Source organism: Dermacentor variabilis, chromosome 3, assembly GCF_050947875.1.
Source record: "Dermacentor variabilis isolate Ectoservices chromosome 3, ASM5094787v1, whole genome shotgun sequence".
In the NCBI taxonomy this organism is placed as follows: domain Eukaryota; kingdom Metazoa; phylum Arthropoda; class Arachnida; order Ixodida; family Ixodidae; genus Dermacentor; species Dermacentor variabilis.
Genome location: NC_134570.1, coordinates 201,121,563 through 201,146,897, shown reverse-complemented (window position 1 = coordinate 201,146,897; position 25,335 = coordinate 201,121,563).

Genomic DNA, 25,335 nt, shown 5'->3' with positions numbered 1-25,335 from the left:
AGGAAGCTGGCAAAATAAAGTCGTCTCTTAAAGATCAAGTCCTCATGCAACAAAACAGTTTGCGTACTCGCGTAAACGAAATGCTTCCGGTGTACAAGATGCTGAATATATGCCTCATTTGCAGTTACTAGCGCCATAAACGAAAATGTACAGAAAGCTTGCTAATGCAACCTGAGAACAGCGCTGCTATTACGTCGCTTTTTTCACATTACAAAACTTCGGTAATTTTATCACGACGGCTGACAACAGTGTACCTTCTTACGTTTGAACACGAAGAAAGGCGTTAATGGGACATTTGCCATGAGTCGAATTACCATCAATCCATCAGCGCCTATGCTTTGGTCAAAGCAGCGCGGACAACGACTCTTGACGGGTCCAACTAAAGGCCTTCACCCCACCATTACCTGGCAGCGTGAGTGAAAGATGAAAAAGGAGGGGAACAGCGACGTCGAAGTGGGAGTCGCAGTTAATTAGACGTTTACCACGAGTTAAACCACCACCAATCCATCGGCGTTGCAGGAGTCTTTATGAGGAACGTTGGGAGTTTTTCATTCCTCTCTTGAACACAAGCACTGGAAGTTTTTATGAGGAGCTTTTACAAGTTGACATGGATATCTTATTTTGCATTTTATGGAAATTTGTCAAAAAGCGATGGGGGTTCTCACGTACATATTTTCGGAACCACTTGGCTTCTTAAGAGAGTTTTGAAGGGGCCCTTTAGGAGATTATTTTGCCTCCTTGTGGGAGTACTTAGATCTAAACCTGGGAGCAACTGTTCCCATATTTTGGGAGCTTTGTTTAAGGGAGCACTTATGAATAGTTTTGGGAGTTCAATTTTCGCTTTTTATGGGAATATATAGGAGAAGGTTTGGAAGTAAATTTTGACATTTTTAGAGAGCTTTGTTTTATTAAGGGAGTTTTAAGCAGATGTTCTGGTAGTGCATTTTAGCTCCTTATTAGAGCTTTTACAGGTAGGTGCGGGAGTTTATTATGCTTCGTTTGGGAAATTTAAGAGGTGGAATCGAGTTTTTTTTGTGTGTGTTTAGTAGATTGCGTCTAACGAGGTGCAAAACCCATGACAGAGCAATAAAATGTCTTGAAATTTATTACAGTTCCAGAATCAAACGTGCCAGCATGACAGTACAATCAATGACTATTAGCATAATGAAAGTGAAATAATTGAATAAATTGGACAGAAACAAGCAAACCAGTTTGACAGGAAATTCAAGCATTTGGCAAGCTTCAGTACAGTTGAAAATTCACAAGTGCAGTCAAGGCTTGAATTGAGTGGCTCAAAATATCACCATGAGCTATTGGGCAGTCCTCGCATGCATTAGAACAGGCCACATTTGTTTTTGCATGTAAACGAGCATGCTACAAAGAATGATGCCAAGGAGGCCAGACAGCACCAGTGATGTAGAAAATAGTGAAAGTCCTTCTGAATACATATGCTATTTCTAATTGACATATAACTTATTCTCTCATTTAACACGCAGCTGCAAAGAAAAAGAAGCCAAGGTAGTACCACCCACTCTGAATAAATTTCCTGAGCACTGTGCAGTACCTGAAATTCAAGCTTGCCAGATAGAGAGCATGACGAGTTCACAGCAACATGGGCCTAATGTAATGACAGTAGTCAAACAGGTGATGTCTCAGCCTGAAGTTAATCCAACAAGGGGACTAGTCGTCGTCAGGGAAAGAAAATCCAAGGAGACAATTCCAGCTCACATTTACAATGCGTACACTGATGACATTACGTAGGTTCTTGCTGTGATGCCCCATGACCTAAGTGGGTATCAGAGAGGTTTGTTCAAGAGTGGCACATATGCAGTGGCAGACACCCAGTGTACATACACAAGTCTACGCCAAAAAAGTGAATTGCAGAGCCGCATATACCCAGTGGCCCCAGGCGCTCCTAAGCAATGGCCACAGTGACACATACCTATGCTTAGCCCCAGGTACACGTACTGAATTTCCACAAACATAAGGAGTTTTGTTAAATTTCTGGCCTCAGAACCCGACTCGCATTATATAACCGACATAGACACAAACAAAAGAACACACATAGAAATCGGTGTCAGCAACCTGCCAAACTCCCCTACTTCTACACACCTCGCTATACCAACTAAAGCCCCAAGTTGAACTTACCTCACCCTACTCTATGCACCCCTCTCCTTGTTGAATGTCCACGGAGTGGAGAAAAGTGAACTGTATATAAATACGGCCAAAGAAAACAGTTGTTACACTAACGAAGATAAGTCCCCTTAAAAATTTCTCCACTTGATATGATATAACACTTGTTCGACCGCTGCTGATCACCTTCAGCTGAATATTGTAGATCACGCAGCAATTCAACTATAATTGTTAGTTTTATAATGAAACTAAAATTTCTATAGGATGTGAAAGAATATATAATGCAGGAACTCTTAACGGTATCCATGAGTGTGAAATTTTTACACAGGCAAAGAGGCCAACACCTGGCCACCAGCGCACACATAATGCGTCAATACAAACATTTTCTCCCTAGAAAGTCCTAACACCCCGACGGCAGGTGGCGTTGCATGGAGCCATGCCCTCATCTCAAAATGTTGGATAATGTTGTTGTTGTTGTTGTGGGAGCCGAAACGCAAATAACTATTTTAAACCTCTTTCGTCGGTGTCCGGACCTCTTCCTTTCAAGTTGCAGTCTGCACACACAGAATGCTTCGTGAGAATTTCACATCGTGTGAGAAGCTTTATCTTGAAGGCTAAGGTTGAAACATCCCGGCACTGAAAAAGCTACAAACAACTTTTTCTATGAATGCCCACAAAGCTTTCCAGAATGTTTCATTAATTGAGATGGACCATCAATGTTTTTTGATCTGCAAAGAGTGTCTTCTTGTTGTGACTTGATGAAACATATTGGACCTCAGAGCAATTTCTGAAAAGCATCTTCATCCAAATAGGGTGGTTTATAGGTGCCAATAACCAATTTAGAAAACCCTGTTTTGTAGCTAAGAAAGAGCTTATCGTGAAAAGAACCTATAGCTGCAGTGATTAAAAGGTTCTGAAATTTCGAAGCAACTCTTTATATATACAGGAGCTCTTTATATAAGGCATTAGGATGCCTTGCAGCACTGACAATGAAGGGAAATCATTACAACATATTACAAAAAACTAATAAGATGAGTGTGTTCTTGATAATATAATGTGTTATTTTATAAGTAAACATATTATAGAAAAGCACCAGCAGTAATGTGCATATTTTCAGAGAGCCCACACAGTTAGACGTATTTAATAAATACAGGTCAACATCACAAAGCAACACATGGGTACTGGGGTTTTTCTTTCACATTGGCCTAAAAACAATCACATGAGCATTTAGCCATCTTATAAACAACACTTGCTTGCATGAATTCGAGGAACATTCAGATATGCAAAATTGTTTAGGAGGTTTTAAGCAATGGGCGTGATACTACTATTATGGTTAATTTGTTGCCTGTAATAGTGTTAAATCAGGTGAACTGCTAGTTGTCCTTCCGGTGAAGCATATTACAGAAAATGTGAAGATAAAACCATTATAAGCGCTATTTATAACCAATAAATGATTAGAAAGATAATATGCAATGTTACTATGCTGGCCGACAGATAAAAGATCATAGAAAGAAAAAGTTATATATAGATTGCACAGATGCAAGCATTCTACATTTTATAGCTGCAAAACTCGGCAGTTACAGAAGTCCTTCATGCCCTGAAAAAATATTTTTAGCAATATGTTCACTATGGTGAACATATTGCAGGAAATCACACAATACACGACATATAACCTGTGGTTCATTATGAAACAGTGTCAGACATCATATTCAAGCAACGAACTTCTTCATTCAAGACCCCTGTAGAACGTTTACTAATTCAGAGGATGCATCAAATTTGCAGACCACAAGTGGTTAGGGCTGTTCAGAGACAGACATCTGGTTCATAAATGAAAGAGCATGGTGAAATACTTCAAGTGCTTAAAAAATGCTTACATTGTAAGCGAAATGACAAAAACAAGAATGTGGATATAAAGACCAAAGTGCCCCAAAGCCTAATTTTAGCAATGTAAGTTTTTATGAAACATAATTACAGTTCTAAGACAAAACAAAACACCAACATGATATGCAGAGAATGGGTGCTGGACATCAAGTGGCCTCACTAAACAATGATTACATACGTAAAAACCACACATTCGCAGGAAATCTCACAATACACGACATATAACCTGTGATCCATTATGCAACAGTGTCAGACATCATATTCAAGCAACGAACTTCTTCATTCAAGACCCCTGTAGAACGTTTACTAATGCAGATAATGGTTTCTTGGATGGAAAAGGCCTAGTGTACAAATCTGCACTTCCCTGCCTTATACTTGCAAATTGTATGGGCACAGTCAAATTTTGGCGCAGTTTGGTATCTTTTACAATGTTTTGTGCGATATCCAAATGCTGTTACCACCTACATCTGTGCACGATGCTCCTTCAGCCTGCCATTATCACAAATCCTGCTCTATCCTACGTAAAACTTGCTGCTGAAGGCATTAAAGGCACTCGAAGGTGCCTCAAAGACAGGCTGAGCATTCTGCACAGGTTGGTGTGCTAGCAAGGTCTGAAAAACTTGCACGACATTGCAAGATATGTCAATACATGGCAAAATGTGACCGCACAAAATACTCAGGAAATGTAACGCTAAAAGTGCACACTCATAGATATGGGCCGTGGAAAACAAACCGATAAATGCCATAGCACAACTTCTATTGAAATCTCAAATCGAAAAATTGATTATTTTACCAAGATGTATCGTACGTGCAAAATAGAATGAGTGATGTATTTTATGTATCACGTATTGTCAAACTTTGCTGCAAATGTGAGCCTTTCATGCATGCACATAATCACAATCGTATAGTAAAACAAATTCATGTGCAGTGGTGATCCTGTATATTTCACGTGTTTCATCTTATAATGTAGTAACTATGTTTCCTAATGCCAGTAGCCAACTCTCCCAGCTTTCAGCAATAGTATGCACGAATATTTATTTTTTGAAGTATGACAGCATGAAAAAACGAGGAGAAACACCTACCAATAGGACTACGCTGATTTTGCTACTGGATGGAAACGAGTATGAGTCCCCGTAATAATTATCAATGTTTGAATGAGGGAGTGGGTAGGCCCAGAACTTGCATGAAGAATAACTACAGTAGCCAAATGACGGCACATATGAGCTGTGGGTGTTTCCCTATCTTTCAGCACATGAGGTTAATTGCAAAGAGCCATGATAGAGCTGAGGGAAGTGATTGAGGTTTTCCACTTTAACAAGCAAAGATCTACATGTGTAAGCATATAATCACAATCTCTCGCCAAAACCTGTAATTTTTATAGAACATTTACCCTCGATTCACTACACACATTGCGTTAAGGGCCTAATTTGTTTCGCTACTGTTCTTAGTGCCCCATAGAAGATTAACCTTTTCCATGCCGCTTTTATTTTCAGAAAACCACCGAAATTTCCGAAATTTCTTTATTAGGTATTCTTTGTGAAAAGTTTTCATTACTGCAATATCAGGAGTTCGTTTACAGTTTTTTGATATATTTTACTGGCTGTTTCTCATGTTTTTAAGTTGCAAACAGGCAAGAATGCGAAGACAGTATACATGAAGCATATTTTTTGGAAGAAAGTCAAACGTGCTTTTCCTATCCTCCATGAAACATGTTATTGCAGGTGGGGCACGAAAAATAAAACGCAGAGTAGTAAGCAAAAAAGGTTTTATTCTAAACAGGATTGCTCCAAATCATGAGTATTAGGTTTAAGCTCAAAACAGGAGTTAGTTTTCCAGCTTTCCAGCTTCAGTTATTTACTTCAGATGAAGAAATACATGACATGGGGGCTGCGGCACTGCTGCCGTGTCAGCGCACTCATCAATTATGTACCTCCAGGTGCTGCTGCTGGCTATCCTGGTTCATTCGCCTTCCCACTCAGCTTCAGCGGTTCATCTGGGGCCTCTCCTGGCCAACAGACACTGCACCGGCTGGATCCAGCCGCTGCCCGGCCTTTCTTTGGACGCTCCATGTGCTCCGCCGCCAGGAATAGCCTTTCCTTCGTCCATTGTCTGGCAACCCGGCACCGAGTGACTTGGCACACCCCTCCAAAAGCCTGTTCACTTGTCCGGCGCATTGGGCTGCGGCACTGCTGCCGTGTCAGCGCACTCATCAATTATGTACCTTCAGGTTAGTTATTGCACGTCGTGCAATTTCCGGAGTGATGATGTATGCTTGATAGCAGTGTCGTGGCCCCCTGGTTATTTGAAACTTGTTCGTGAAGCAGTGCTGTGTATCTGGAGCATGCTATTGCTTAGCGGGGGTTTTGAGGAAAACCCGGGGCCAATGACTAAAGCGCAAGCAGAGAAATTGGACTTAGTTTTTGACGCAGTTACCCGCATTGAATCAAGCCACACACAACTTTTGGATTCTGTCAACAAAGTTTTCACCATGCAGATTGCCGTGCAGAATTAGGTGCACATACTTAAAAGCGAGTTCTTGCACTTGAGTAACACGCTGGCGTGGGAGCTTGTGCGCAGGTTCCCCAGTCTTACGAAAAAACATTTTCGGCCATGCGAGACAAGATTGATGATTCAGAGAACCGCTTACACCGTGCCAATGTTCTCTTCTTTGGAATTGATGATACCGAAGAAGCGGAAACGTGGCAGCAATCTGAAAAACTTGTGCGTGAATTTTCCTCCGAAAACTTCAAACTGACTGTGAACACCATTGCGAGAGCACACAGACTAGGCGCATTTTGGCAGATACGAAACGACCAAATGTAGCAAAGTTTTTTAATGAGAAAGAGGTAGAATCTGTTTTAAACAAGGGCATCAAATTAAAGAACACAATACTTAGTATCTCCCGAGATTACTCAGCCCCTGTTCGAGAAAAACGCCGAATGCTCTTCCAGTTCGCTAAAAGTATTAAGAAAGAAGGTAATTGCACTAAGCTCGTTTTCACTAAGCTCTTTATCAATAAAGATGTGTACGTGTAGGACTCGGACAACAACTGCACGGTTCGTCTTAACATCAACGAACGGGGCAGAGAAAATGTAACTGCCATAAATGACCAGACCGAATGACGCACTAATACATGCTTTCCCGCCAGAGCATTAGTACCTTCTTTACGCAAAGCGCAATTGGCCTCAAGTGATGTTGGCTTTTTGTACACAAATATACGAAATGTTCTCCCAAAAACTGTCCCACTATCTTCATTGGTAGATTCCTGTTCAGCTTCCATAGTGGCTATTACCGAAACCTGGTTGAATGATACTGTTCCCGACAACTGTATCTTGGTCAGCGGTATAGAATTTAATTTTTTTTGTACTGACAGGCTTCAGCGAAAGGGAGGCGGTGTTCTTATTGCCATAAAACATAATGTAGTAGCCGTTCCCGTTGCGGTTAATTCCTTTCTTGAATGCGTGTTAGTTTCCCTCAAATGTGGCACGACGTCTTTTGTTATCGGTGTACTTTATCGCCCTCCTGATATGACGTGCATGTTTGCGTGCGAATTTCGCAGACCTTTGGATGGTGTGGTAATTCACTTTCCCAACTGGTTATTAATTATTTTCGGCGATTTGAATTTTCCTTCAACAGACTGGTCAACGCTCACAGTTGTGTGCAAAGATACCGAAGCGAACGAATTCCTTAACATTTCCCTAGACCACTCGTTAACACAAGTAATAGATCAACCTACGCGGCACTCGGCAACCTCTGCAAATATTCTCGACCTGATCCTTACAAACAATCCTGACCTATGCTCTGATATATCCGCCGTGGTTGCTCAGTGGCTATGGTGTTGGACTGCTGAGCACGAGGTCGCGAGATCGAATCCCGGCCACGGCGGCCGCATTTCGATGGGGGCGAAATGCGAAAACACCCGTGTGCTTAGATTTAGGTGCACGTTAAAGAACCCCAGGTGGTCAAAATTTCCGGAGTCCTCCACTACGGCGTGCCTCATAATCAGAAAGTGGTTTTGGCACGTAAAACCCCAAATATTATTATTATTATGCTCTGATATCACTCACTTAAATGGCCTTTCTGAGCACTATGACGGGCCATTATGACGGGCAACCTCACACGGCCGTTTAACACACGACAAGCCACCAACAAAAAAGATCAGATGCTACAACAGAGCCAACTTTGCTAGTATAAATTCCGAATTATTGAGTTTTTCAGAACACTTCTTTGACAGGCACCTATCATTCACGGTAAAAGAAATTGGCTTCTGTTTAAAAACTTCCTTAAAACTAATAGAAAAATGCATACCTACCATTACAATAAGAAGCAACCGTACTGCTTCCTGGTTCACGCAGCAGCTTCGCCGTTTAAACAATAAAAAAGGGACTCTACAGACAGGCCGATAAAAAAGGTTACGTCGCTTTCTTGGCTGCGTTACAAAGCCTGCGATCAAAAATACCAAACATTGCTTAAAACCACACGCCGTCATTTCTTTTGCAATAACCTAATATCTATGCTTAAAGATAACCCTCGAAGATTTTGGCGCATCGTAAATCCCAAACAACATACTGATATCAGTCTTCATGATAGCAACAACACTTCACTTCCGGAATCAGAATGCGCAGAACTTCTAAATGAGACATTCACGGCTGTCTTTACCTGCGAGGACATTACTACCGCACCTATGAAGGATTGTATGTCTGACATCGACATGCCAGGAGTTGATGGAAGCGAAGCTGGCATATTTTCCCTTTTAAGTAAACTCAAGATTTTTTCTACATGTGGTCATAAAGGTATAAATAAAACTACACTGAAAAATACACGCCATGGCATCTGTAGTACTCTGACGGCCTTTTTTTCACTATCCCTCGCGACAGGCACTATCACCGATGATTGGCGAATAGCCAAGGTAACACCCTTCTTGAAGTCAGGTGACCGTTCTTCACCATGCAACTATAGACCTATTTCGCTAACAAGTACCATATGCATGGTCATGGAACAAGTCATCACTCCCAAATTGCCAAATACTTAGAAAGCTACAACATAATATGCCATTATCAGCACGGGGTCCGCAAGGGCTACTTTTGTGAACATCAACTTGCAGGGTTTGTTCATGACTTACACTCATCCGTTGAGACTGGTTTACAAGTAGATGCAGTTTTCCTTGATTTCACAAAAGCTTTGGATCGTGTTCCACACCAGAGGTTACTTCTCAAACTTGCATGCCTAAACATTCACCCTAAAGTCCTCGCATGGGTTAAAGCTTTTCTTTCCTCCAGGCTCCAGTTTACTACCGCTAACAACTACAATTATTCTTTTGCCCAGGTTACTTCCGGTGTACCCCAGGACAGCGTGCTAGGTCCTTTACTTTTCTTAATATATGTTAACGATCTTCCTTCTTGCGTTACATCCCGGGTTCGTCTCTTTGCCGATAATGTCGTAATTTACCGCACAATTTCCCCTGATAGCGATCACCAATGCTTGCAATCTGGCCTTGATGCAATTACCTTGTGGTGCTGCAAATGGCTAATGTCGCTTAATATCTCTAAAAACAAGTTAATGACATTTAAAGGCCGAAAGTCTCAAATTAAAAACAGTTACTTCATTAATAACAGCACGACTGAGTCTTCCACTTCCTACAAATATCTTGGCCTTCATTCCAGTCTGACCCAACGTGGCATCACCATATCAATTTAACCCTGGCAGCTGCGAACCGTACTCATGGAATACTCAAACGAACCATCAAGCAAGCGCCACCACTCGTACGAAAACACGCATATATTACAATCATTCGCCCGAAAATTGAATATGCTGCGGCAATTTGGGATCCCCATCAGGTATATCAAGCCTCTAACCTTGACGCCCTGCAGAACCGTGCTACTCAATTTATTTTTTTCGGATTATGCAACATTCACCAGCGTTACATCTTTAAAGAAATGTGCCGGTTTGCAATCCTTGAGCCTTCGTCGAAAACATTCAAGCTTAACACTATTTCACAAAATTTTCTACCACTCCTCACTTCGTGATCATCTTTTTCACTCCACCGATTATCTTTCCTCGCCGCGATCACCCTAACAAAGTGAAACGCATTTTGTGTCGGTCATCAACATTCGCTCAATCTTTCGTAACACGCAGTGTCATCGATTGGAACGATTTACCCTCATACATAGCCATGAAAACTGACATAGCCAAATTTAAGGAAACAATTGGCACTACTGTGACTTGCTGTTAAAAATGTTGTGTTTTCTGATTAAGTGTGTTTCCCTGATATTTTGGTTGCTTTGTGAGTTGTTGCTTGCTCCTGATGTTCTTACGTGCGTTGCATTTTTTTCTTTTTTTTTCTTTTTCTTTGGTTTCTTGGTTCAATATGATAACTACGCTGCCTTGCTGAGTGAGAAAAAATCTCTTGCAAATGTTTTTCTTTTTATGTATGCTGTACCTGAGTGTACACTTGTGTTTTTTCTTGTAGCTCCCCCCTATGTTATACCCTCTTTCGAGGACCTTTAGGGGTATTGTAAATTAATAATAAATAAACAAATAAATATTTTGATATGATGTGAGGTGATTCTTGCACTCGACAGGGAACCTCTGTCACTGCAGCCACATTAATTTGACTGCCATTTTTTTAAATCCAGGGAAGCCAAATTCTGCGTAATTTCTGCTCACTGCGCCGTCATATATCAGTCTGCTCAGAAACTGGCAACACTCACACCAAACTGATGAAAACATGCCGCTTGTAATGGCACTCAATAGGTAAAATGAAATCATTGGACGGGTCAAACGCATCACCAGCCCCAAAAGAGTGAATGTGGTTAGAATTGCACTACTCCCTCCAAGAATAAAATCGGGTGGTGCTTGGGGCCAGCGCTGTCAAAGCGTTTCTTTGTGCCCGTTTCTTCGTGCGATTATATGTCTACTAGTATGTCCGACTTAGTAGCTTAAGCAGAAGCTCTGCTACGACATATGTTATCCACTGTAATTTTATTAACAGAAGCAATGCTGGTAATACAATGTAAGCTATATAACCGGAACAAGCAATTTCGTTGTATCTTTTATATATTTTATCTCTCTCACATATAACGCAGGTCTACTAGTTCAGGTAGATTACTACAGAAGGAACTAGCTTAGCTGAAAAGATGTGTTCTTTGCTTCAAAACAGCAATACTATTGCTACAGAACAGTACTTGCGATCACGAAGAGGAGAGCAGAGTGAAGACAACGATGACGATTAGAGGCTAGCGCGGGCTGTTGCCTCTTGGCCAAGTGCGGCGCATTGTAAATATACTTGCATATAGTTTTTCGTCACTATAACTGATGAATGCTGATGATGCATAATAATATAACACTATAACTGATGAATGCCCATGTAGCTTGGCTTTGACCATTTTGAAGACCAAAGCAATGAATAGTGCACAGTGCCATGCGGCAGTATTTACAACATGTCTGGATCTCCTTCCAAGTACATCTCTCGATCCCGTGAGGGACGCTTTTAGCACACGAAGTGTATCGTGGTTGCCTTTTGACTTTTAGCATTTAGCAGAATGCACATGGAGAACTTGCAATTGACAAGCCATGATATACCTGTTGTGGTGGCATGGTGGCTATGGCACTGCGCTACTAGGTTAAGGGCTTGAATCCCTGCCACATCCGCCGCATTTTAATGGGGCTGAAGTGCTAAAATACCTCTGTACCGTGCACTGGGTGTATGTTAAAGAACCCCAGATGGTGAAAATTATTCGGAAGTTCCCTCACTACGGCATGTCTTATAGTGAAGCTGTAGTTATAGAACGCAAAACTCCCGAATTTAATTTTTTATTTTTAGGCCATGACGTGAGTGCCTAGGGATTTGCAGTCCTTATCTTGTGAGGTTTACATTGGGAGTTCTTAATCTGGGCTTCTACAAGATGATGACATCATTTTGAAGAGTTGGTTGGCATTGCAGAAACATACTGACCTGTGGTGCCATCTATTATGCATTAAAAAGTGTGTAGTGAAGCCAAACTTACGGATGGTGAAGCAGAACTTTGTGGTTTTTACTTCTGATTGACCCAGCGTCACCTCAGTTGTACAGGCCCAAATTTTAGCAAGCGTTGCTCATCCTCGGTAGGGAAAGGGTTAAGGGCATTTGGCTCCTTTGTTTCAAGTTCTGCAACTACAATGCACAATTATGTTAACTTTCTTCTTTTGGGTCGATGAGCAAAAATTGAATAAAGTAATCTTATGACTGATCCATCATGCAAGTGATGTTTACCTTTCTCAGCAGTCTATATAAAGACAGAGAACTAGACGAAGTTGTTTCTATCTCTGGAAGAAAAGACCAGCTTTTGTACGGCAACCTATCAACTTGAAGCCCACAGTAGTAGTTCAGCTTCTATGCCATCTAGCTGTTAAGCATGAGTCCATTAAACATTAACGCAAAAGCATTAGTGTTCCATGCTTTCAATGCACAGCAAAGGGACACTAAAGGAAAATAATAAGTTAGATTGAAGGTTATCCTTCTTTAATAACAAATTTATTATTTGAAGCAAGAACAGAGCTTTTGTAAGCAAGAAAATTAGAGAAATAGAACATGAAAGGGCACCAACTAATAAATTGAACCGAATCCTGTAGTTTTATGTGACAAACAACAATGATTATGAGACATAAAGTACGAGGGAATCTGGATTAATTTTGACCCCCTGTATTTGTCTACTGTGCATACTATGCACAGTACACATTAGTTTTTGCATTTCACACCTATGAATACGCAGCTGCCACACTTAGAATTTGATCACCCACCCTCAGGCTCGGCAGCGCCACACCGAACAGCCCAGCTCACAGCCCATACTTGTCAGCAACCTTGTGCAGCGAGTGCGACACTTGGTGCTCATGAGGCAGTACTTCTAGCCGCTTCAGCTGCTTTAAACTGTGTGCACTGCAGGCTTTTGGTGCTTTCCAGCCCTTGAAGCCCAACTACAATAAAAGTTAGGGCTGCGGAAAAAAATTATTCGAACAGTGTAAATACAGAACAGCCTTCTAGCATTCTCGATACCGAAACTGAAACGAATGCCACAATTACCAGTAACCGGCAGTGACGCATGACTCAGATTGCAGGACTTCTTAGTGTGGCCTACGAGATAAGGGACCACCTGCAGCTGCCTGCAGTATGATAAAAAACCTGGAGTCGATGAGGACTCTCGTCATAGCCACTGACCACCAAGTGTATGCGTCGTCAGTTAATACACTATTAAAAAAAATACCAAAAAGAAAATTAGACAGTTATCAGCCCCGCAGCTTTGCCAAGCTCACTACAGTAGTATTTGCTACTGATTTATTACCAATTTAGCCAAAGTGAAATTTCGTTGCGTTTGGAATTTAAGCTTTTGCAGTAACGTTTTTAAAATGGGATGATCACAAAGCTCCTGTACTTTGTGACGTTACGTCACTATATATTTGACAAGGCCGTGGTTTTTCCAAGTGCTTTTAGATACATAGATATGTTAGTTCGTTTGCAACCTTACTCTAATATGACACATGAGAATACAGTATATTACATTTGAAATGCTTACAATGGGAACAGAAAAGGACTAACCATTACACATGGGACGCGCATGGCGAAATCATTGGGAGCAAGGCTCCCATGAGCTTTTAAACAATCTTTCACCTTGGTCAGTGTCAGTTCTGTTTTTTCCGTTGACTCTTCCGAACCAAACAAGACTTCGCCAGACTCAACTTCGATAACCCATTGACAATATGCCGCGTATCTTAGGTAAATATTTGATGTTCACTCTAAAGCATGTTTGCCGAAGGTACCAACCACGAGCAAAGAAGGGTGAGCTACTGTATGAACCAGCCTGCACCCATGTTGAATCCACTATTGCCCCAATGTGCCTTGAATAGGCTCTAAAAATGTTGTGAATTCACATTTCGCAATAGCTTTAGTGCTCCGGATCGCAGGTTCATAGCAGCTGGCCTTCCTCACTCTCATCATCAGAATCTAAGAATTCCTACTGTGAAAACTTCAGGAGTTGAAAGCAGCAAAATGCAACAGTGTGCAGTTTGAAGCAGCCAGACGCACTGCCTCATGAGCACAGCAGTTGCACTCGCTGAAGAAGGTTGATGACAAATATGGGACCCCATTTGTGCTGCTGGTTCCAAAGAAGCCATCTAAGCTTTGTTCCCACGCTTGAGTATAAAAATAGAGCTGCTTTCGTTAAAAGGCATGCGACACCATTTATGAATTGTGCCGTTGGAATGGTTTACCAAATAACTATTTACTTGTGATAAGCTCGACACAAGCCAAATTGAACCCTGCACTGATGAAAGGGCAAGAGAACGTTTGCAGAATATAAAAACAAAGGAAGACTAATGTAGGTGAGTATTGAAACACATGCACTTGTCATCCCTAACTTAAATATATTCTTGGCAGCAGTGGAAACATGACTGTACAACTGATATCACAAGTTTTTTTTATATATCACACAGTGGGAGTGACTGTGTAATCATTCATTTTCTTATTTTTCTCTATTTCTCACAAGTGTGTGTATGAATGTGCACACACAGATTTCTACACCTCAGTTTGTTTGACCCACTTTCCTTCTTTTCAATCCTTCCCACTCCCCCTCTTTTCTTTTATGAATACTCAGAGATTATATGGATAGTTCCTGCTTACTTAGAAAACCTGGCACACTGGATTGGCAGTGCATGTAAATTTTTTGTTTCTGGTTTTTGTCTCAACTCCTGTAATAACCCAACACGAGTAGCCCCTTTCTTCTCCCCTTCTGCCACAACTCAAAACTTTCCTTGTCAATCTCCCTTCCACTTACAGTCTGTCTTTTTTTTCCTTATTTGAAATCCACTACCCTTCACGTCATACTGGCGTATCCTTCCCCTGCTCCCCCAATAAGAGCGGGAGCGTAGTGAAAATTACACAGATAAAATTGCTGGCAATGAAAGCAGTTGCAGCACCGACAAAGGCTGCCAAATTTTTCTTATCGTTTACGAATTTCGGCTCAGTTTATGTTGCATCAAGTTTTACGAAAAGGATTTTTCTGTTCGCATATGTATTGAAGAATGAGGTGGCACAGGCATGTCCAGAAATTTTGGACAATGCACCTTCCCCAATTTGTCTATCTTGACTGGTATTTGTCGTGATCAAGTGACGTGCATACAACACGACTGACGAGATGTGTGTTAACTGACAACTGTATAATAAGTTACATATGCAACACATGCATGGCTACATGCCGGCTTGGCTCTCGTGGTCTGGCCCGCTCTCCCAGAGGTGTCGTTCTGCATCTGACATGATGGTGTACGTAGCGCCATCTCATGGCGGTAGCGCACGCAACACATCCCTTTCTTTAAAGTGGCCCCAGCCAAAAGTCGACCCAACTTGGAGCTCTTATTTCTTATGTTCTCTTCGAACTCTTACGTCCACTTCTTGTCATTGCTGCAGGTTGCAACGGCTGCAGATGCTCAATTGTGCGTCGAGTGAGATCACTAGCTGTGCTCACCACGTATGAACGTGGCATGTGAGTTGGCCCAACTACTGTCCCTGTTGCAACACCGGACAGAATACGGACGGCAGTCTGTGGTTTAAAAGCTTCTCTCTCCAACGTCCTGTGTCGCCAGTCGTATTACCTGCGCTGCTTGACCGGGTATGCTTCATTTGTTTTCTTGAATGTCTAGGTGTTCCACAGGGGCCTCAGCATTCTTGGTGCCACCGGCACGTCCGTTCCAAGGTATCTTCTTTTGAGTTCAGCAGGTGTGAACCCTTCTTTGCCTGGAGGCCGCGATGAGCAAGTAGAGCCTTGTGAATGTTGGATGACTTCTTGAGCAACTGCTCCGCAATTTGTACAGTTCTTTCTGCAGTGACGTTGCTCCGGCAGAAGTAGGAGCTAATGGTTACATCACATGATTCCCATTGCTTGACAAAGAGCTGAATTGTGTGAAGGCGAACTGAGGACCATTGTGCTCTCATATAATAGCTGGCGTCTCCATGCGAGTGGAGATCTGCCTCAGTGCTTGAGTTATGTTCTGTGTGGCAGTACGCCTCAACTTCACGAGTTCAAAGAACCACGAGTAATAGTCCACCACTACGAGGTAATTCTCTCCATTCTCACACGAAGAGATCAATTCGAATCACTTCCCGTGGGTGTTCTGGAAGTGGGGTGTGTATCCTCGGCTCAGTGTCTGGTTCACATTGACAGACAGGACATTTTCACACATAACTCTGCATGTGTTGGTTAATACGTGGCCACCAGACTGACTGAGTGGCTCGAGCCCTGCAACTTCCAACACCCTGATGACCAGTATGCAAGCGCTCCAGCACATCACTTTGCATAGACGGTGGGATAAAAATGTAACTGCCTGAACGAAAAACCAGTCAAAAACACAAAGGACAAGAGGAGAGGTTCACACCACAACAGGAGAGGTCCTCTTGTCCTTTGTGTTTTTGACTGGTTTTTTCGTTCAAGTATGTACCAACTGGCCCAGATTTCAACCCTTCTGGAAATGTGACTGCCTTTGAGTAAAATGCGATCCTCCGGTGTCAGTTCGTGGGCAAATTCTGCCTACCTCTGCACGTCTGGGGGAAGTGACTCGTTAAAACCTGAAGATTGTATAGTCCCTGACCCTTGCTAACACGGGATCATTCATTTGCGCGGCCTTTCTCCTACCTAGGAAGTCTTGGGAGGCAGGCAGCAGTTCCATCGTAAGCATTTGGTGCTCTATGATGGCCTCGCTGAGGCTTCTCGGGTTGCTTATTTTCTGTTTCTTTCTACAGTTTCCTTGACAGCAAGTCAACAGGGTGTATTTCCTTGGCAGAGACGTGGGAAATGGGGTAGTCAAACACCAGCAGTCTCATTCGGAACCGTTGCAGATGTGGACCTAGTTCCCCCAGGCAGCTTGAGGACTGCAGCAGTACTAGCGGCTTGGCGTCTCTTTCAACATGGAACTTCAGACCTACCAGGTACCAGCGGAGATGCTTGCAGGCCCATGTAACTGACAATGCTTCTTTCTCTATATGAGCATATTATGTCTCTTTGTGAGAAAGGGACCTTGAGTCACAGTCAACGACAAGCCTACGACCTTCTGTCTCTTGTAGGACTGCCCCAAGATCGTTCAATATTACATATGCAGACACAGTGAGAAGACTGTGATGGTTGTATTGGGTGAGCAAAGGTGTCATCGTCAATGGTTTTTTCATGGATTGCTTGATCACGTAATGCTTTTGTGAGCTGCGAGAGCCCAGGGAGAAACTGACCAGGTGATTGGCCATTCCCGAAAGGACCTCACTTCTACATCCTACGTCTGTTGGCTTTGATAGCTGACACAGCGCATTGACCTTTTCAGGGTCAGCGCTGATACCGTTTGCCAATACAATGTGTCCAAGGAATTCTACTGACTGCCGGTGAATGAGAAGGGGGTTAACCAAGGGTCTGATTTTTATTAATCATATTATAAGAAGCCAACAAAGACACCAAGTGCAACACAGGGGAGATTACTTGTATTTACTTATTGAAATAAATTATAAAATATTGGAATTGAAAGTGGATGAAGAAATAACTTCCCGCACGTGGGGAATGATCCCACATCTTCGCATTACACGTGAGATGCTCTACCAATTGAGCTATCACGGCACCCTCTTCCCATCAACTTTCTGGGGTATTTTATTTGCGTGTTACTGCTAGAACTAACCTTGGGTTTGTTGGCCAGTGCCACCACTCACAAACCTTGCTGGCGTATGTGGAACATCCTTTCTGCCGCAGGCGTCACAATTATGTGACCTTTTTGTTGAAGCCAACTGTTAAATAAACCCACACGTGCTACCTGGAGGCATAAATGTTGCCAGCTTCGAGACCCTCGTTATGTAAGGAACGAGAAACCAAGGGGCGCGATTTTGGCTGCTGGTGTAGTACCCACCTTCCTGCGTTTACGGTGATGGCAGCTTCTTGCAGGCGCTGAAGTACTTTGTGAAGTCTTGCATCATGTTCTGCCTTCATGCGGCCAAGCACTATTATGTCGTCCTGCAGACATGCTCGGCCGTACAGGCCTTCTAGCAGTCTTAGCATTTCCCTCTGGAAAAATTCAGTTGCTGTGTAAATTACAAAGGGCAATCAGAGGAACCGACAATGGACAAATGGCACCAGGAAAGTGTTGAACCTCTGCGACTCAGGTAACCGATAACCAATAACCGGCCCTTGCGTCAAGTTTGCTAAACCAGGCAATTTCGGTGAGTTTATCCAGACACTCATCGGCAGTGGGCATTAAGAGTCGTTCTCACAGAATGTTCTATTTCAACCCTTCAAAGTCACTGCAGATTTCAAGCTCGCATCCTTTAATGTTAGCAACTACCATAGGCGCATGCCACTCTGTGGTCTCTTCGACCTTTCTGATGACACCCAGGTTCTCCAATTTATCCTATTCGCATTGGACACTCGGCCACACGGGCAAAGGTACTCGGGTCGGGTACATAATAGCACACCACTGGGCATCAATCAGGGAGTAGCGTTACCTTGTAATCGGTCTTGAGAAGGCCCAGGCCTCTAGCCAGGTAGAGGTAGCGGCAGAAAATGTTGGCTAGGTCGCTGACCTTACCGGCTGCCTCTCCTACTTCTAGGAGACTTGCTAGGACATTGAAGGATTTGTTTGCGAGAGGTAAAAAAGTGCATCACCCAGCTTGTCTATTACATTAATTTCTTCTTGTACAATAAGCTATTTAAGGACAAGGTCGCAGTGAACAGTCCAATCGTCGCTATTTTGGTCCTCCAGACCCAAGCAGCTGTTCCTTTTCTTGCTTCAGGTTGCCCATGACTTCTTGTTCGTGCTAAAGGCTTGTTGGCATGGCAGTTACATCCGCGCCAGAGTCTACCTTGAACTTCATTGGCGAGCCATTGACAGTCACATTGATTTTTCACGGCCGAGGAGCCTGTTGGTGAGTTAATTGTCCCAAGGAAACCTTTTACAAAGCAGCTTGGTATGTGCTTTTTGTTCTGCTTTTTGGAAGCGGAAAAACATACAGCAACAGCTTTGCACTTTACTGCAGGCACTGCATGTTTTGCCATTCGCTGGGCACCACCTATGTGCCCAGCGAATGTCAAAGCACCTTTGGTGAACCATAGGTGTTTTGTTGAACCATACCACTTGCATGTCAGCGCAGTTTGGTCGCACTGATTTTTTCGAGAATTCTTACTTGAGTTTCCTTTGCTCTTCGAGAAGCCGTGCGGGGTGTCTACAGCTGCAAGTGACTGTAGCTGCATCCGTAGGTCTTTGCTGCTGTTTGATTGTTTCCGCGTGGCGAGCAGCGGTGAAAGTGGCTCCCAGAGTAAGCTTGGCATTACGTTGCAGCTTCTCACCTGCGTGTCTTTGGGACCGACCAGGAGTCTATCACAGATCAGTTCCTCTTTGAGGGCACTGTACTCAATGACTTCAGCTAGTCTGAAGAGTTCGGTGATAAACGTATCGACTGTCTAGCGCGCGTCTTGCTTCCGGCTGTTGAACTTTGAACACTCGTATACCACGTTCATCTGTGGCACGAAATCTTTTGCGAACACCTGCATTACTGTGTTTAGCCGAGTTTCTCAGCATCGCAGAGCCTGAGCAAGGCTAGGACGTCTTCGGCTTCCCGACCCATGCCATAAAAGAGTGTGTTCACCTACGTCTCGTCATCTTGCTTCTTTAGTCTGGAGATAACTATGTAGCGCTCCCATTACCCATTTCCACTCCTCGGGTCACTGAAAATCAAGTTTTTCCGGCAGTTCGACAACGAAGGAGTTGAGCGGCGCTGCGTGCTGGGCTGTGGACACTGCAGGTGAAGCCATGGGTAGCAAAGTTTCGCATTCAGCGTACTGCACTGCAGGCATAGACTTCTACTGCATGGTGCATTTCTCACAATGTTATTGAGTATCCCACCGCTGCCTCCATGTCGTGGTCGGATGATGAGCATACGTGATTGACACAACATAAGTGTTAACTGAGAACTGTTTACTAGGTTGCGTGTGCAAAACACGCACGGCTACATGCCGGCTCAGCTTATACGATCTGGCCCGCTCTCCCAGATGCATTGTTCCGCATCTCACATGACCGTGTACGTAGCGCCATATCGTTGTGGTAGCTCCCAAGACACAGTGAATGAGCGTAACTCAATGGGCAGCAACGTCAAAAAATTATATTTCGGAAGGCTGCACGAGTTTAAGTAACTTTCAGTGAACAACGTCAAGAGGATTTGCCCTCTCATTAGCATGCAGATTTACGCCACTGGACCGTAACCTGTTTGCTGTATTATAGCGTGGTTTTATTCCGAATCAAAACACTGATATTACAGAGCAGAAAAGTTATGAATAAGTGCTATAAATACGCAGAATATTAGAAGGACGTGGGCTCTCATTGTTGTTTACTGACCATTGCTGGAATTCAGGCAGTCTTCTGAATTACAATTTTTAAATATGCTGCTCGTTGAGTTACGATAATCCATTGCGGGGAAATTTGATCGATGGCCACAGATGCAGTTCAGCATTTTAGTTTTAACCACAGCTAGTTACGCCTATGCTGTTCTTGCCTTCATTGCCTGCTGGCTTTATATGGTCGTGATTAAGAACAAATCAAGCCCATGTTTTCCTTCTCCTGATTCGTTCATGCGAGAATCTCAAACCTCATAGCCTTGATGCCTTTAGCTAGCACACATGGGTTTATTAGCCACATGCCTGCTCTATTCAGTTCATGTGTTATGCGACACCAGCGTGCAAAAATGAATGTTCCACATCTGCCCACCATGGCTCTAAGTGGCACTAGCTAACATTCCCAGGGCTACGTATACCACACATAAATACCCATGTTATAACAATTGCCAGTGCATCGCGTGTGTACTGCAAAGTTTGTGGGGTCAGTCACAACCATAGACAAGGTCTTTTCGTCTGCTTTCATTAATTTTTTTCAATATTTTCTACATTTCAATTTCAGCCATAGCTAATTACGGCAATGATTTTCTTGGCTTAATTGCCTGCGACCTTTATATAGTCAGCAAAAATAAGATAACAAGAAGATGAAAAGAAATAAGTGGAGGACAGGGTCATCGGTGTTCAAAGAAGCACCTTCCTTTTTGTATCTTTAACCAACATGTGCACCCAAAAGGTAACTCCTCTGCCTGCACATCAAATAACAATGCAAGAGATGCAGCTGGAACGCACAGTGAAATATACGTACAACATACCAATGCATCTCCTCTGAAGGTAGTGAAGAGCACAAGTGCCTGTGGAGTTACGTGCCACGGTTCCTCTTGCCAATCCATGGAAAGGAGCGCAAGTGCTGCTGTAGAGCTTGCCACTTCAAGCAGTGCTCAGGTAGCCATTAATTATCCTGCATGTAGTATCCAATGTATTCCAGATATCAAGGCAGCTTCAGTCCTGGGGCAAATAAAGTGATCAGTTCTAACCAAAATGTCGAGATGAAGGCTCTTTGGCAGAGGGATGTTGACATGACGTTTCTGGGATGCCAGTGTAATTTCGTTAAACATTATATGGGCCACTCTTACAGGGATAGAAGCAGTCAAAGAAGTTTTGGAGCACCTCTGGGAGCAGGAAATTTGACACAATGGAGCATGAATTGTCCGTTTTGTCCGTAAATACATGTTTTGGAGCAACTTGGCAAAGGTCAATGAGTGAAATACAGGCATATGAAGAAAAGGTGTGCCTTATTTTAGTTTACAGAACCCTATTTTATCAGGGCAGATCAGTTCCGCGGAAGGCTGCACGGCAAGTAAAATTCATGATAGCAAAAATTTTAACCCATCTGACTGTAGCATGAAGCTACGAAGGAAACCAGTACAGGTTTCTCGGAAACCACCATTAATTTGCATACCGGATGTGACAACTAACTGTGACCACGAAAAAAAATAAATGAGTGCTTTCTGTGGATACCGCCTCCTCCATGTTAATAGGTTTATGTTAGTGCTACTCACGTTTTTTTTCATCGTGAACTAGTAACTAATATGCAATTGTAATGAATGTTAATTGCCTCATTTATTCGATATGGTGCCAATGCAAAGGTTGTGGAATACGCCGATAAAAGACCGACAACAGCGTATACAATGACATAGGTCAAGCGTGATCTCTTTTTTCTGACAAAAAAGAAGAGAATACGAAACAAGCGAAATTTTCTTTAAAACTCACGTGACAATGTGCCCTCATATCAGTAATATAAGTGGCCTCAGACGGAATGATTGTCATCAGTGCACTGAGTATATTACGAATGTGCAAACCTGGCGCACGGTCTTGCAAGGGTTCGCAAAGCGAACTGTTACCAAGATCGCGCTATTTCGCGTTTTGTAGGGACTGTAAATTGATGCCAAAAACTGCTGACATGTCGAGAAAAACCGCAGCCGCTCATTCCTATTGCCCCCAATTGACAATGTTTGCGTAAAGGTTGATACAATATTCGGTGCACAGAAGCATTGTCACGGTCAGGGCAGCTTAATTTCACTTTTTATTTATTGCACGGGCTTTCTCCATCGTTAAAGGAAGTCTTCACAAATCCTAGGGTGCTTTAAATGCTGTTATCGGACATTTGTAACCGTCATAAGGTAAATTTCGAAATTTAGCTAATGAAACATATTTGCGGACAATGAATGAGAAATATTCGTGGTAGCTACCATGAACAACACTCATCAAGGTACAGTGAACTCAATTAAAGTAGCGCCCTCTGGTAATTTTTAATACTTGACAACCTGCAGTTGAGATAGCAGAATAGCACAGAATAAATATGGAGTGACGTACTGGTCACTGCATGTTTGCCAGTATTTTACATCTTTTTCGACACACTGTTTGGAAAAAAGACGAACAGGCATGGTGATCGCAGTTGAGCTTCGGTATACAACTTTCCCTTGCCGTGCAACGGCATCTACATTAGACAGATGGGAAGGGCTATCAATGATTGTTTGGGGGAGCATAGTTACAACCTTCATAAATGTTAATGAAGTGGGTCCCTTGCCATGCATTGCAAGACTTGTGGATGCAAAATAGTTCTATTAAAGAATGCGTGCTTATGACAGGATACAGTCATAATCAACTGATGCACGAGATTATTGAGGCTAATCACATTACCAAATGCATTAGGGTATGCGTGAGTACACCCTACTTATCTTTATCAGGCAAGAAATCTTATTTCTAAGTTGGTCGGCACACATTCAGAGAACTGCAGTCGTGTATTTCTTGTAAGGTTGTTGTTTCAATTGTTATTGTCATGTGTGCTATGAGTGGCCCATATAATATGCAGTAGGGTCATGGAATAAAACCATTTGGAAGTTAGCGCTCATCTTGTCACATTTCCTTTTTCTTTCATACTCAGACTGAGTTATGCAAAAGCAAGACAAGAATCCATTCAGTCAGTTTATGCCTTCAAACCAGTTCAGGGTCCACTCTGCACAATGAGAGTGCACAATAAAGGGACAGTGAAAATATTGGTTATTTTATTTAAATAAAGTTTAGTAGGAAGTATCCCAATGCATTTTGCAAGTTTTACCCTAATATAAACTTGTATTCTAGAATGTGAAGTATGAAAAAAGGTATTTCCAACCCTACATATTTCCAATGATATGTATCACTACAACTTAGAGGAAAGGCACTACGATCTGAAACAACGTCACAGCTTCTATCCACGGTTGTTGGATGTAAATGAATTATGCACAGAGAGAATACCCTCAAATGTTAAAGCTAAAACTAAGGTGAAGGCTTTACAAACACGCGTAAGCAAGGGAGAACATTTCAAGACACATAGTGCAGAGATAAAAAAATAAGTCATGGAGTTTTACCTGCAAAAACCACAATCTGATTATGAGGCCGGCCATAGTAAGGGAGCTCCGGAATAATTTGGACCACCTGGGGTTCTTTAATTTGCACCTAAATCTAAGTGCACGGGTATTTCCGCATTCAGCCCCCAGGAGAATTCAAGCCCACGACCTCGTGCTTAGCAGCCCAACACCATAGCCACTAAGCAACCACGGCGGGTACAGTGCTGAGCTGCGAAATTTTTCCTATACCAGAAATAACTTTTTGGCCAGGTGCTGAAGAACGGGGAGAATTGTGCCCTGTCTGGCGCCATTCACAGTGGTCTGCTTCAGCAAACCACGACATTTGCACGCGAGAACGAGAGCATTAAGTCCGGCCATGCTGGTATTTTGTTAATGACGATACATTATCAAAATATACAGCAACTAAAACAAAAGCACGAGTACAAACCAGATGCGTCCTTTTTACTTAACTGCAATATTATCTTCGCGTCTTCTCGCCCTGTACGATATAGAGGTTACACAGTTCTGCTTATTCCGTATCAGTAGTACCGTCTTACATCATGCATACGCACTGAGCACATCAATACGTTCAGGATATCGCAGAAGCCGTTGTTCACGGCGTGAGACTCAAGATAGCGAAGAAATATGCGATCCTTTTTCAAATAAAGAAATTTTTTTTTGCCTGCGACAAACTGGGTTAACAAGAAATAAAATAAAAGCTTACCAAAATTATTCGTCCAGGTTGGTGGTGGCACGCAGTTCATTGGCGTTCACCGTTGCGCATTACACTGCAGTGTTAATCACGTCGCTCTCGCTTGTAGGCGTGAGAAGAGCATCAAGGTATTATTATTTTCTGTCAAATACTGCTGTCTCGTAAGCACAAACAGAAAATTTTGAGCTGTCAATCTTATCCCGGCCTACCCTCACACAGCAGTTTCCCGTGCTCAAACCTCGCCGTGGATTTGAATTCGCGCCGCGTGCATTTCGCTGAGCTGTTGTGGCGCCACCTAGAAGAGTTTGAATAAGGAAAAAACGAAGCAAAGTTCTAACTTATGTCTGTCTAGATTTTTTATTTTTAGCTGATAAAGAAATGAGGCACATGCAGTTTAGAAAGCGCTCACGGCAAACAATGTTTTGGTTCGGTTTCCTTGGCCCTTGGCCCCTCCGATTTATGTCCATTGACAGCTGACCTGGGGCCTTTAAACAAAATTCCTTAGATATTGTGGCTCGATGTTTAGGAAATAAAAATTGAACCTGGTTGAATGGGCTTTAAATGAAGGGACAGAATTTCCGTTATATAATATTGCTGCTCGGAATGGAGTGAGTATTAGGATGCTTCTCGTCGGCAAAAGGAGCCGGACGAGCAAGTCACGAAATTCAGAAAGGCTAACGGAGGGAGAAACAGCATAATTAACAACCTAACAAATACAATGGACAGTCGCCAAATCTTTCGTCAATTAGACATGTTAATGATGAGTCAGACTCTGGTGATTCCTTCGTGTTTGTGCGTCTGTAAACGTGCTTCGAAAAGCTTTGTTTATTCCATGTTGAGTCCAATC